The following is an 11,112-nucleotide window of genomic DNA, read 5'->3' as shown; positions in this document are numbered from 1 at the left end:
ATCTTATATCCCTGCAAGGAGCACGCTGGTGGTTAGCTGAGGGCCTCATTTTCCACAGTGGATATTTATACATGAGAACGGCTCCTAAACGAGGGGTTTGGGTCTCACCCGAAGCTCCCGTCTTTCTTCTCTAAGTGTAACCGTACAGCTGAGCGCTGTGCGTCCCAGCGCTTGTATGCTCAGTGCTGCAGAAGGCAATGTCGGAGAAATAGCTCTTGCTCCAACTGAAGGCACAGCTGGGCTTGGGGCTGGTTTTGGGAGGTCCTCAGGAGGAGCGAGCCGGAGGGGCCCAGCCCGGAGAGGCGATGAGGCGTAACCCGTCCACGCGTGGGCAGGACACGCCGGGGTGCCGCTCCTGCCACTGCTTGCTGGTGAAGGGGGACGGGCCAGCGGTGGGTGCTCCGTTGGATAGCGTCCTCCCACCTGAACATTCTTCCTTTCTCTCAGCCGCTCTGTGAATAACAAATGGGTGAGTCCAGCTGATGAATCAGGGTTATACAATTATGCTTACCTCTAAACAGAGAAATGCAACTCCTCTGTTAAATTCAATTATTGTAATTGCAGCATTCTGAAAAAAAAAAAATAAAGCATTCATTTCCTAATAAGAGATTACAGATTCCAAATTACAGTGTCGTGTATGTCAAAACAGGAAATGTGAGGCAGGCAGGCCAAAGTGTACCGTTGTCTTTACGATTTATATTTAGAATAATCCTTCTCTTCCCTCAGGTCTAGCACAGACAGTCTATAAATTGTCCAAAAACTATAAGGGCAGTAATAAATAATAATAATAATACTACTACTACATAACAAGTGTGCACGTGGTGAATTATACAACAGAGAGTGGAACAAGGAGCAAAACCACAGCATAGAAGCCAGTGCACAGGGCTGAGTACGCAGTCCGAGTTATTTTTCTGGCATTATGACAATGAGGAACGTTTATGGGAGTTTGCAAGCAGCTTACAACACAAATCGTTTGGTTTCAGGTTGTATTTATAGGGCTTAGTTTAGAGTTTTTTAGTATCCATTAAAATCCAATGTTCAGACGTTTATAGCTCAGCTGTTAAGGTCTTATCCCTAAGGATCAATTGTTTTGGGTTGTTTGGGGAATAATTATTATTATTATTATTTATAGAACTCAGTTTAAATTGCTTAGCCTGATGTAAAGATACAGAGCTCAAACACTAAAGAGTTCTCGTTGTTTGGGAAGGAAGAGAAGAGATGGCTTTTTGTTCTTTATTTTTTTTTTTTTAGATATTATTTCTACAACTATTTTATCTTACAAATCAATTGAATCTCACTTCACGTGTGTTTCAGTAGCCATTTTGTGCTCAGAGCTGCTGCAGCCTGTAAAGGAGAACAACCCCTGTGCTATGTTATCGATATTGTATCGCTCCTTCTTTGTGTGCGTTTCTGTAATCTAAAATAAAAATAGTTTTCGGTTGAAATTATATAATTTGCTATAGGTCATGCCATTTAGTTGGTGAAAGATGAGATCTGTATTGAAAACAGGTATGATAGGGATGGGGCCTGATCGAAGTCTTATTGCTGTTTTTCTTCTTCATGACTTCTGTTGACAAAGACCAAAATTCTCTTAATAAAAATGCCCTGTTATCCTGCATGTTTTATAAACACGTATAGTGAAAAGTAACCGGATCCTAAGCAGCGTACCGTTCCGTAGCCCAAACAGATGGGCAGTAGCGGGTTGACAGAAGAAGAGACGAAGTGACTTGCCCAAGGTGATACTGATAGCCAGTGACAGAGGTGGGTCTTCTGAGTCCTAGCCCAAAGCCATCTTTCCTCCATCGTGTTACTTTTCAACCCACAATGAAGTATTTTTGATGAGAGGTGAGTCAGACCCAAGGAGTGTTACTGGATCGCTACCAGTTAGGTAGATGTGGAGGGTTATGAATCTGACACAAAGGGAGAAGGTCATAAACAAACATAGGAGCATTTGAGCCAAATAAACTGTGTGTCTTGTGAAAGGGTATTTTAAATTATTAAAATGCACCTATCTGTAGAATTAAGACAGTGGCTGTACTTATTCAAATCCTTTTCCATTGTGTCTAGCTTCCTCTGTGGCAGTATTTCCTTGCTGTTTCTTGTTTAATTCTAAGTATTTGTGATACTAATTCTACTTAAGTCCTGTGCTGTTATCCGAGACAAAATGTCAACATTTATATGACAAACTACTGTACCCATTGCGTACAGTGGGGAGTCCCCAAGGAACTTGTTTGCTGTGGCTGACTACGGATCCCTGATTGAAAACCTGATTGACGCCAGTAAAAGCTTGGTAGTTCTCATTTCCCCATTTAAAATGATCCAAACAGCTCAATAGCCGTCCTAGATCTACAGAGTGTTTTTAGCCTGTACATAATTCATCATCTCAATTGTTGTGCTTTTTTTACTCTCTAATTTTGGAATATCAGAACTTTTCCATCAGGTCAACAGAACATTCAGCTACTCTCTCTTTGCCCTTTCCTCTCGTGTTTTGGGCCCTGGAGAAGCATCTTTCCATCCTCTTTGCTTCCTGCCACAATCCTTTTTGTGGATTATCCTTTTTACTTGGCTGCATGAACCGTAAGCTCAGGACCTTCCAAGATCTGTAATACTCAGTTACATCCAGAAGAAAGTAAGTTGTTGCCTCCAACCTATTGATTCTGTTTTCAAAGTTAACTCCACCCTCACTTTTTGTCTTGTAATTTCTATTGCTGGCAGTGGTGAAGAAAGGAAGAGAACTCTCAGACCCCAGACTGTGAATGTAAAGCTGATGGTAAAAAACAAAAAAAAAACAAAAAAAAAAAACAAAAAAAAAACCAAAAAAACAACACATTTAAGAGGAGTTCTCTGTGAGATACTGAGGTCAAAATTTGGCCATCTGGCAGTTAGGAATAACCACGTGTGAAGGCATGCCAGGCACCTGCTGAAGGCAGATCTGCATTAGCAAAGTCTTCAAAGGTTTGCTTGCTGCTTCTCAGCCATCGCATGGTTTTCATTTGTAGCTTCTCTTATCGAGCACAATTTCTAAATGAGGATGGTTGCTTCACTTTAAGGACGTACAAATGACTTGCCCTCACCTGTCAAGCATGATCCTTGTATTTTACCAGGCCCATTATGAACGCAATCTTTCTGTCGAAAATTTGCATACCTCCTTTCTTGAAAAGTAATGACAGCAATTTCTTTCCCTCCGCTCACTTTCTGAGTGTCTCATTTAACAGCACCTGTGAAACCGACAGGCGCAGAGATGAGAAGTGAAAGAGAGCAGTTGATTAAATCATCATCAAGTCGGGCCTCAGAAAGTCAATTCTGCTTCCCGTCTGCAATGATATCCTTTTATCTTAAAGTAATGAGCTATGGCACTTTTGCATCGGGTAATGCGATAAGTTCTATTAGCATGTTCCATTTGCTTCACAAGCAAGGGCAAGTCATTTCAGCAAGCTCATATCACTGCAATCAAAGCAATTGGCTTCACAGGCAGAGAAGAAAGAGGAAAGGCTCAGGGTGATTTTTATGGATCACAACACAGTGGAAAAAATAGATTCTTGTATTATTTTAACCCGTAACGTGCTTTGCTTCTTGTCCATCAGGATATTTTGATTTCATTAGTTTGTAAGTACCTGGAAGACTCAAATTCCAAACTGAACTCTTGAGCTAAGACCAGGAGTTCTGACAAACAGGGATCTTTTTGTATACGGTGACTAACGCACTATTAGGCACTGACTTCATTAAACACTGATTAGTTTAAGTCTTTGCTATTGACTTAGTCCACCAGTATAAATGCACATTTTTAATATTATTTACTGGAATTTCTTTTTTGAACCATGACAAAATAGTAATCATTTGAGAGGATGCTAAAAATAACCTTACACACTGCAGATTGTCTCCAACCAGGAAGGCAGGTAAAAAGGCAGTAAATGTACATTCGGAATCCTAGAGGCAAAGGCATCTAGTCATTTTTTCATAGAGAGTATTGAGGAACTGAGACAGGGAGTTCATCCTTCTATTGCAAAAGAGAATGACTTCCTGCAATTAAGGTTCGGTTGTGTACGTGGCCCAGAGCTGCTTGGTGCCCGGTTACTCTAGTGGAATGGGGATGCCTGGCTTGCGGCAGGCGCTTTCTGAAGATGCTGAGCCGAGTAACTCGTGGCATCGTTAGCTTTCTAATGGTACGTTTGGAAAGTCCATTTAATCTTCTGCTGCTGGGGAATATCGTCCTGTTCTTCGGGAATGGCTGGATGGGGCCTGAAGCACTTGTGGGATCACAGAGCAGTGACATGGTAAGGAAGCCATCGGGAGTGGTAACCAGGGGGAAGAAGCTGCACCTTCCCAAGAACTGCAATAACTTACCAGTCTCAGCTCAGCTTCCAGGGAGCAAAGGAAAATGTGTTTCTTACGGGGCTGGTTCCTTTTCACCCTTCTCAGAGGCTGTGCCTGGAGGTGCCTGAGGATGTTGGTGACGTGTTTCCTTGAGTGAAACCGAGCCCCAGGCAGGCAGCCAGGACAGGGGCCGCAGCTCTGTCCCTGGCAGCCCTCGGGCAGGCTTTGCGCTCCCGCGGGCCCTGCTGCCTCCCCAGCCCTGCACAGGAAGCCTCCCAGTCTCTCCTGTTCACACACAGCTCCTAGCCTTCCCCTCCGCGTGACACCCCTGGCTACGCAGGGATCGCCACAACGGAATCAAACCTCACAACAAGACTCGTGTTTAGCTGTTTTCTGGAGTGAAACCCCCATATTGCTTCACAAATCAGCTCCCCGTGGCCTTACCAGGAGTGCGTATACCACTCACTAGTTGCCAAGGATATGTACGTGACAAAGTCACATTACTATCATGGATAGTGATGGAATCTGGTGTTTTCATTTTATGCTCAAAATATAATTATTTCCTATCAAACCATTGTTGTTGATGGTAGAGCTAGAAGGAAGCACTAATTGTGTCATTTTGCTATATAAAACAATCATAAAAGTCCTGGGAGTGAGGAATTAAAAAGAGTTATAGTTGAACGTGGTTCTAAGTTCTGAATATTTTTCCTGTAAAGGGCCAAAATAACTTTAAATGTCCAAGACTGATACATTTCACCTGAAGTGAAGTGGTTTGGGTAAAATGGAATTCAGATTAGAGGTCAACATTGCAATCTTTTGTCCAGACTAAGGTAATTTGTGTAAAATGGGACTTTCTGTGAATAATCCGTAATTTTAGCTTTTGAGAAAGCAGACCTTAAACTTCTCGGACCATCTCTCTTTCAGAGTCATTCCTCACAGTGAATCACTGTGGATAATGGTGAAGAATTGCTAAGCAGGCTGTGATGTTAACCAATTTCAGAGGTGCTCTATATAAGATTCCTTGGCAAGGAGCTCGGTGCTGAATGCTGCTTGCAGGCAAAGTCAGAGATAAGAAAGAAAAAAGTGAAATTCTTGCTCTTAGTTTCTTTGTGACTCTGCCTGTCTCCATTTCATCAATTAGAAAATTGCCCATTTATTCCCTGTCTGTGTCTGCTTTCATCTGAGAGGGGTTTTTTTCTCCTTTTCTCGTAGAAGCAAAGGTCTAATTGTGTAGCTAAAATATCATCTCTGCCCTTTCCAGGGCTGTCAGTTTGTCATTGGTGGATGGATGGACAGGAATATTGTAAATGTCAGTGTGAACATGGCTGAGGTCTGGGTTTTCCCTCATTTTCTTCAGATTTCTTTTCAGCAGACAGATGACTAGAATCACTTTGTTCAGCGCTGGCGTATCAGCAGCTCTGACTCCTTTGGTGGCAATGATAAATGGATCCAAGATATGAAATAGCTGTTCCAGCAAAGTCCATTGAGCAGAGTAGAGAACAATGCCCTCCTCAATGTCATTGTACATGAGATATTCAATGATTGCCACTTTTTGCACAAGAATGTGTTCAATCAGCGAGGGACATAGGAATCCATAGTGTTGCCTCAGCCTGAATGAGCTGGTGAGGTGGCACAGACCTTTACCCAGCTTGATTTGGACCAGACTCTCTCGAGCTATTAAAATGGGCTCAAATTGGAGCTGTGACCTCACAGGGTGTCTGGTTTTTGAAATGTGGCGTTGGGATCAGTCTCATCCTGCGGGTGCTGTGGGAGACATGCCGGGCATTTTAACTTGTGCTCTCTCCGGCTGGGGCAGGGGATTTGGGAGGTACAACTAATCTTTAGCCCAATCCTCAGTTCTTCTACAAAACACAGCAGCAATTAAACCTCAAATGGGAATTGGAAAGGTTTTTTTTCCACTTCCCACTGCAGTTATAGGTGTGCATACTCCATATCGCAGGGAATGCATCTTGCGCTTTCACATCCTGGACTGATAGCAGGAATTTGGAAGGTTTAAGCTGGGCATAAAGAGTTTTCTTTTTCGTTGGTACAAAGACCTTACAAGTTTGAATGTTCCTTCGTCACCTGGGGCTGATTTTAGGAATAATTGTTTGAATTTTCTCTGCAGCACACATGAAAATGCAAGATTATGGTTTACTGATTCTGATTAGTGCTTCTTGAGTACGAATTTGCAGAAATAGTGCAAGAGGAAGCTCGAACACTGGGCGCATGCGTGTCAAGCGACGTGGTGGCTGGTAGCCTGCACACTGTACTTATTAAAGTTGTTTGAACAGTTAAGTGAGAACTATGGCCACTTTCAGCAAGTCACTGTCAGTCTTATTTCATTATTGCCCCTAATTATGTAGAAATTGGGAGCAACCTTAACATTCCCATACGTCCTCTAAGAATTTTATCTGTGGAGCTGGTGGTGAGCAAGCTTTGTATGTCCCTTGCTCTGGGTTGGGTTTGAAGTGCTGTAGGTCCTTTGGGAAAGCTGTTAAGAGCCCCTTCTGCCCAGTACCGGGCTTTCCAAAGTGTAAAATAGCCATTTCAAAGGATCCTTTCTCCGAGGGGCCTGTCAGGCCGTGGTTTGAAAAGATCTGTCTCTCAACGTTTTGTGCCATGCTTATCTGAAAACTGGTCCATATGTTGGGGGTGCTCAGCAGTTTTGCTCTCCTGGCTTTCAGTTCAGTGCCCAAACGAGAACTAAGGGCTGATTGGGTGGGTGGGTTTGATAATGTGGGCCAGCTTTCGGACAGTTGGCTCTGTGCTCTTCTCAAGCCTGGCCTCGGGTGACTGTGAGCAGTCATGAGTTGTGTTTGGTGTGGAGGCAGTAAGCGCCTTGGGCCTGAGAATCGGCGAAAGCAGCCTGTTCCGTCAGGTGTAAAATATGCCTGCAGCCTCCTTGTCCTGATTTGTCACATTATCACTTCCAGCAGCTTCCAGTGAAGCTAGTGGCAGCTATCCAGAAATCAGGTCATGCTATCTCTGAATGATATTTTGGATTCCCAGTTATTTGCAGGCTGTTCCGATGCAGCATGAGCACAGAGCCATGGTTTCCTGAAACAAGACATGGGAGAACACTGAGAAGTTATCTTTGTGTAATGCGCCCAAAATACTGAAACTCAGCCCAAAGCAGAAGGCATTTCCATCGCCTCAATTCCAAAACAGTCTGGTGCTTTGAGAACCACAAAGCACTTAAATAATTTTACTTTTTTCTGTGGCCCTGGGGGGTAGAGAAATGCTAGAGGAACTGAGGAACTGAGCAAGCAGTGCAGACTCAAGTCTTCAAACTGACCAGTAATTCTGAATAATCAACGTCATGGTTGGCAGCTGTGCTTTCCAAAACCTCTTCTCCAGAAGTGGTTAGCAGTAAGGCTGCGGAGGGTGGAAACACCTTGTGCTTTAGCACCTCTGGGAAGAAAATGCATCCAGAAATGTAGATGAGCACATCAGAGCAAGGGCCGCCGGGCAATGTGTGCGCAAGGGCAGTGCCGCCGGTGCCTGAACAGCAAAGTGCTCTCAGGCACGGGAAGAACATACAGTTGCTCCAGTTCGGTTTCCAGCCTGAGTAGCAAACCTCTTCTTTCTTCTGCAAGTCTTTTTGGAGTTACCTCTGCACGCAAATTGTCCGAGTCTTTCCATGAACCAGAGGAAATCCACGCTTTTAATCCTCAGGGAAAATTCAGCGTAACATGGGTGTGCAGAACATGCACATGCGATGGGCGTGCCCACGCACAAACACACACGGATACCTACTGCCTGCAAATACAACCCCAGCGCTGTGCAGAAAGCTCTCTCCTCCTGGCCCACCTTTTTTCCTTTCATCTATCTTGTCCGTAAAATCCGGCCATCGGAACGGGACGACGCTGCTGGACGGTGGTTCTCCTTCCCCTGCGCCCCGCCAACAAGACCTCTTTGTGAGTGAAATAGATGCCTTGTGTGTGCAGGGCTGCTGGCGTTTTACACGGTGTACGTGGAGCCAGGCTGGGCAAACGTTAGGAGCTGTTTGCTGAGCGCGTTTATTGCTTTTGCATAATTTATGAGCTGGAGGGGTCTGGCCATCATTCGTCTCTGCCAGAGGCTGGCACTGAGGACTCTGGAGGATGGAGTTGTAAATTGGATGGTGCGCTCCTGCTGAGCTCCCAGCAAAGTCCTCGGGTCAGTATGGGAATTTAATACCAGGAATGGAACTGTTTTCGCAGAGTGCCATGTGGGCCTCCGTGCAGCAGAGGCTTTTTTGGCAGCCACGGTGACTGGCCAAATCGCGAAGCTGTCAGTCACTGGGCATGTTGTGAAGGGAGCCTGAGCATTTTTAATCGGCTTGGCATCCGTGCTGCTTCCATAATGGCCACCAGTAGGTCTCAGTCCTTCGCCATATGCTTAACTCTGGAGACAAGGTGCTTCTGGGTATAGCAGTAATTATTTGATGTGGAATTAAGCGGACCTTGAAATTAGAACTGGACTGTTGGAAAGCTGGAGGCTTAACGCTTTGATGGAAATAACTTCCCACCGACGTCGCGCTGTGCACTTTCTCTGCAGATTCGCTCGGATGCGGGTAAATGTTTTGCTGGCAAATTCAGATGTCACTGCTGGCAAGTATTCTCCTCCCCGAGTACCTCCACACTGCAGAAAACACAAAACCCTGAGCTCTTTCCAAGCTTACGAGTCGGGAAGAACTTAATCCACAGCGGAGGCGAGATTCCTTCCACCAGCCAGAAAATGGTGGGGGAAGGAGAGGCTGCAGAGCGCTGCGGTGGCTGGGTGGCAGGAGATGGGCACGTGTGCCCCCGCAGCGGGTGCCGTGTTAAAACCCTCTGAGCCCCGCTGCTAAAAGCGGATCGTTCTTGCCGGGTTACGTATCGACTTTTTACCTCCTTTCTTTCTCCTTTTGGATCCAGGTGGTGCAATCAGGACTTGTATGGAGTTTCTGTGGAGAGTGGGCAGAGGACACACACAAACAGAGCAGTTGTTTCCCTGGTTTGGCACACGTAAGCTGTGTCCCATGTCGTAACGCATCCTAACACAGAGCACACGGTGCAGGGCCCCCGGAGCCGCTGGGCCCTCCTGGCTGTACCCAAGCAGTGGGAGAAAGTGCTGGAGCTCAAAAGCGGAATTTTTCCAACAACTGTAAAAGAGACATAGTGAATGGGAATTCTTTGGGACATGCTGTGATTTTCAGGGGTCAGAATCCATGCGCGTGTTTGCTTTTTTGTAAATAGAGGGCCTTGCTTTGCAAACATACTTACCTCATACCAAATCTCATACATGTGGTCACACTGCGGTCAAAATGCACCCTTATTTACAGGATAAGGGTGTAAGTACTTTATATACGTGCCGTGCTGTTCTAGAAATGTGCAGTTCTCCTTCTGTCACCTAAGTACGCTCTCTTAATGAACTTGATCGTTGCGTGAGGGTTTCAAATTTCGAGCTAAAACTGTTTCTTAACTTCGTGTTCCGTCTCATTTGTTTGTTACCAGAGTATTTGGGTGCAACTAGTGCTATATAAATCAATTCAGTTATTTAAATAAATTTCATTTAATTTCTATTTGGAATTATCTGAAAGCAAATAGTAATTTTATCTAAATTTTGCTTCACTTTAAATTATTTGAAAGATACCTAGAAGTAGTTCTTAGCTTTAATTTGTTAGTATCTGGCTCATTGATGTGGGGAAGGAGCCTTTTCACCCCCTTTATGGATGAAGATGAGGAAAAAGCCAGTGAAACAGAAAAGTTACAATTAAAAGAACATACCGAAGATGACTTGATTTGTGTGAATCAAATGGATTCATTTGTGGGTATATTTGGCTATGTCTGTTCACAAAGTATATCTAATTTCAATGTGATTTAATTGTCTTAGGAAAATACTCAAAGACACTTTAAACACATAAAGGGCTTAACTGGCCGCTGTGGTGAGGTAACACAAGCAGACAGTCCATGATTTAGAAGAGCCTGCTTCTCCTGTTTGGTGATCTTAGGCTTTCCTTCAAAACATCTACCGTTAGAGGTATGAGTTCATCCTTGAGTGATGTAGACAGTTCAGTCCTCCAGAATCTAGAACTGGAGTTCAAAAACAAGCCAGGAGGAGGGGTTTCCCTCATTCTGCTGTGGAAGCAGCCAAGTGTTGACTGCTCCACAGTTAGCCAGGATTAGCTGGGATGAATCCCATCCGTGTCTAAGCAAGAAGCAGGTAGGTGGAAGTCAGTTGTGCGTTCTTGCAGTCCAGTTTCCAGTACAGCTTTTGTACTTCTAGCAAATGGAAGTGTGGTTTGGGTTTCCCATGCTCATCTGTGCTGACGCTTGATTCATCCAGGCCTGTTGTATTTCTGCAATAGTAAAAGTTATTAATAAAATGAGCAATGGCACTTGATAAATAGCAAGACCCATGAGAGTTACTGTTCAGCATTTTATAGTATAAGTGTTTACTGTGATACCTGGGCTGCTCCTGGATTATAGAGAACCTCAATGAATCCATTAATGTGGCGCGTTCATGCTTCCGCTGTGATCTCTGAGTTCTTTAATCCAGCAGTGGTAAGCAAAGGCAAAGGTGAACCCTCCCAGGCGTCCTGGCATACAATGGTATCCTTGCAAATGCTTCTCTTCTGGGATAGGCAAACCCAAGCTGTTTCCACCTCTGAAATCCAGGTGTTGGCAGGCAGTATGAGAAATACTGTACGCCAAAACAAAACAAAAATTATTGTTTTTCTTCTTCCCCAGTCCTTTTGGAGTCTAGATGTGCTCGTGCACCATCAGCTCCTGTCCATGTGAATTCAGCTAACGGAGGACATTGCAAATGGCT

The 11,112-nt window shown here is 44.5% G+C and overlaps 1 protein-coding gene across 5 annotated transcripts in view; it reads left to right on the top strand.

Annotated features, from left to right (window-relative positions):
- The window catches only part of AUTS2 (activator of transcription and developmental regulator AUTS2), a 779,256-nt gene that overhangs the window by 527,253 nt on the left and 240,891 nt on the right, over positions 1-11,112 (top strand). The window lies entirely within an intron of this gene.

The sequence above is a fragment of the Chlamydotis macqueenii genome, chromosome 19 (genome assembly GCF_036417535.1).
Source record: "Chlamydotis macqueenii isolate bChlMac1 chromosome 19, bChlMac1.mat, whole genome shotgun sequence".
NCBI lineage: Eukaryota > Metazoa > Chordata > Aves > Otidiformes > Otididae > Chlamydotis > Chlamydotis macqueenii.
Note: the sequence above shows the minus strand (reverse complement) of the source record. Positions and strands in the feature narration are given on the sequence as shown.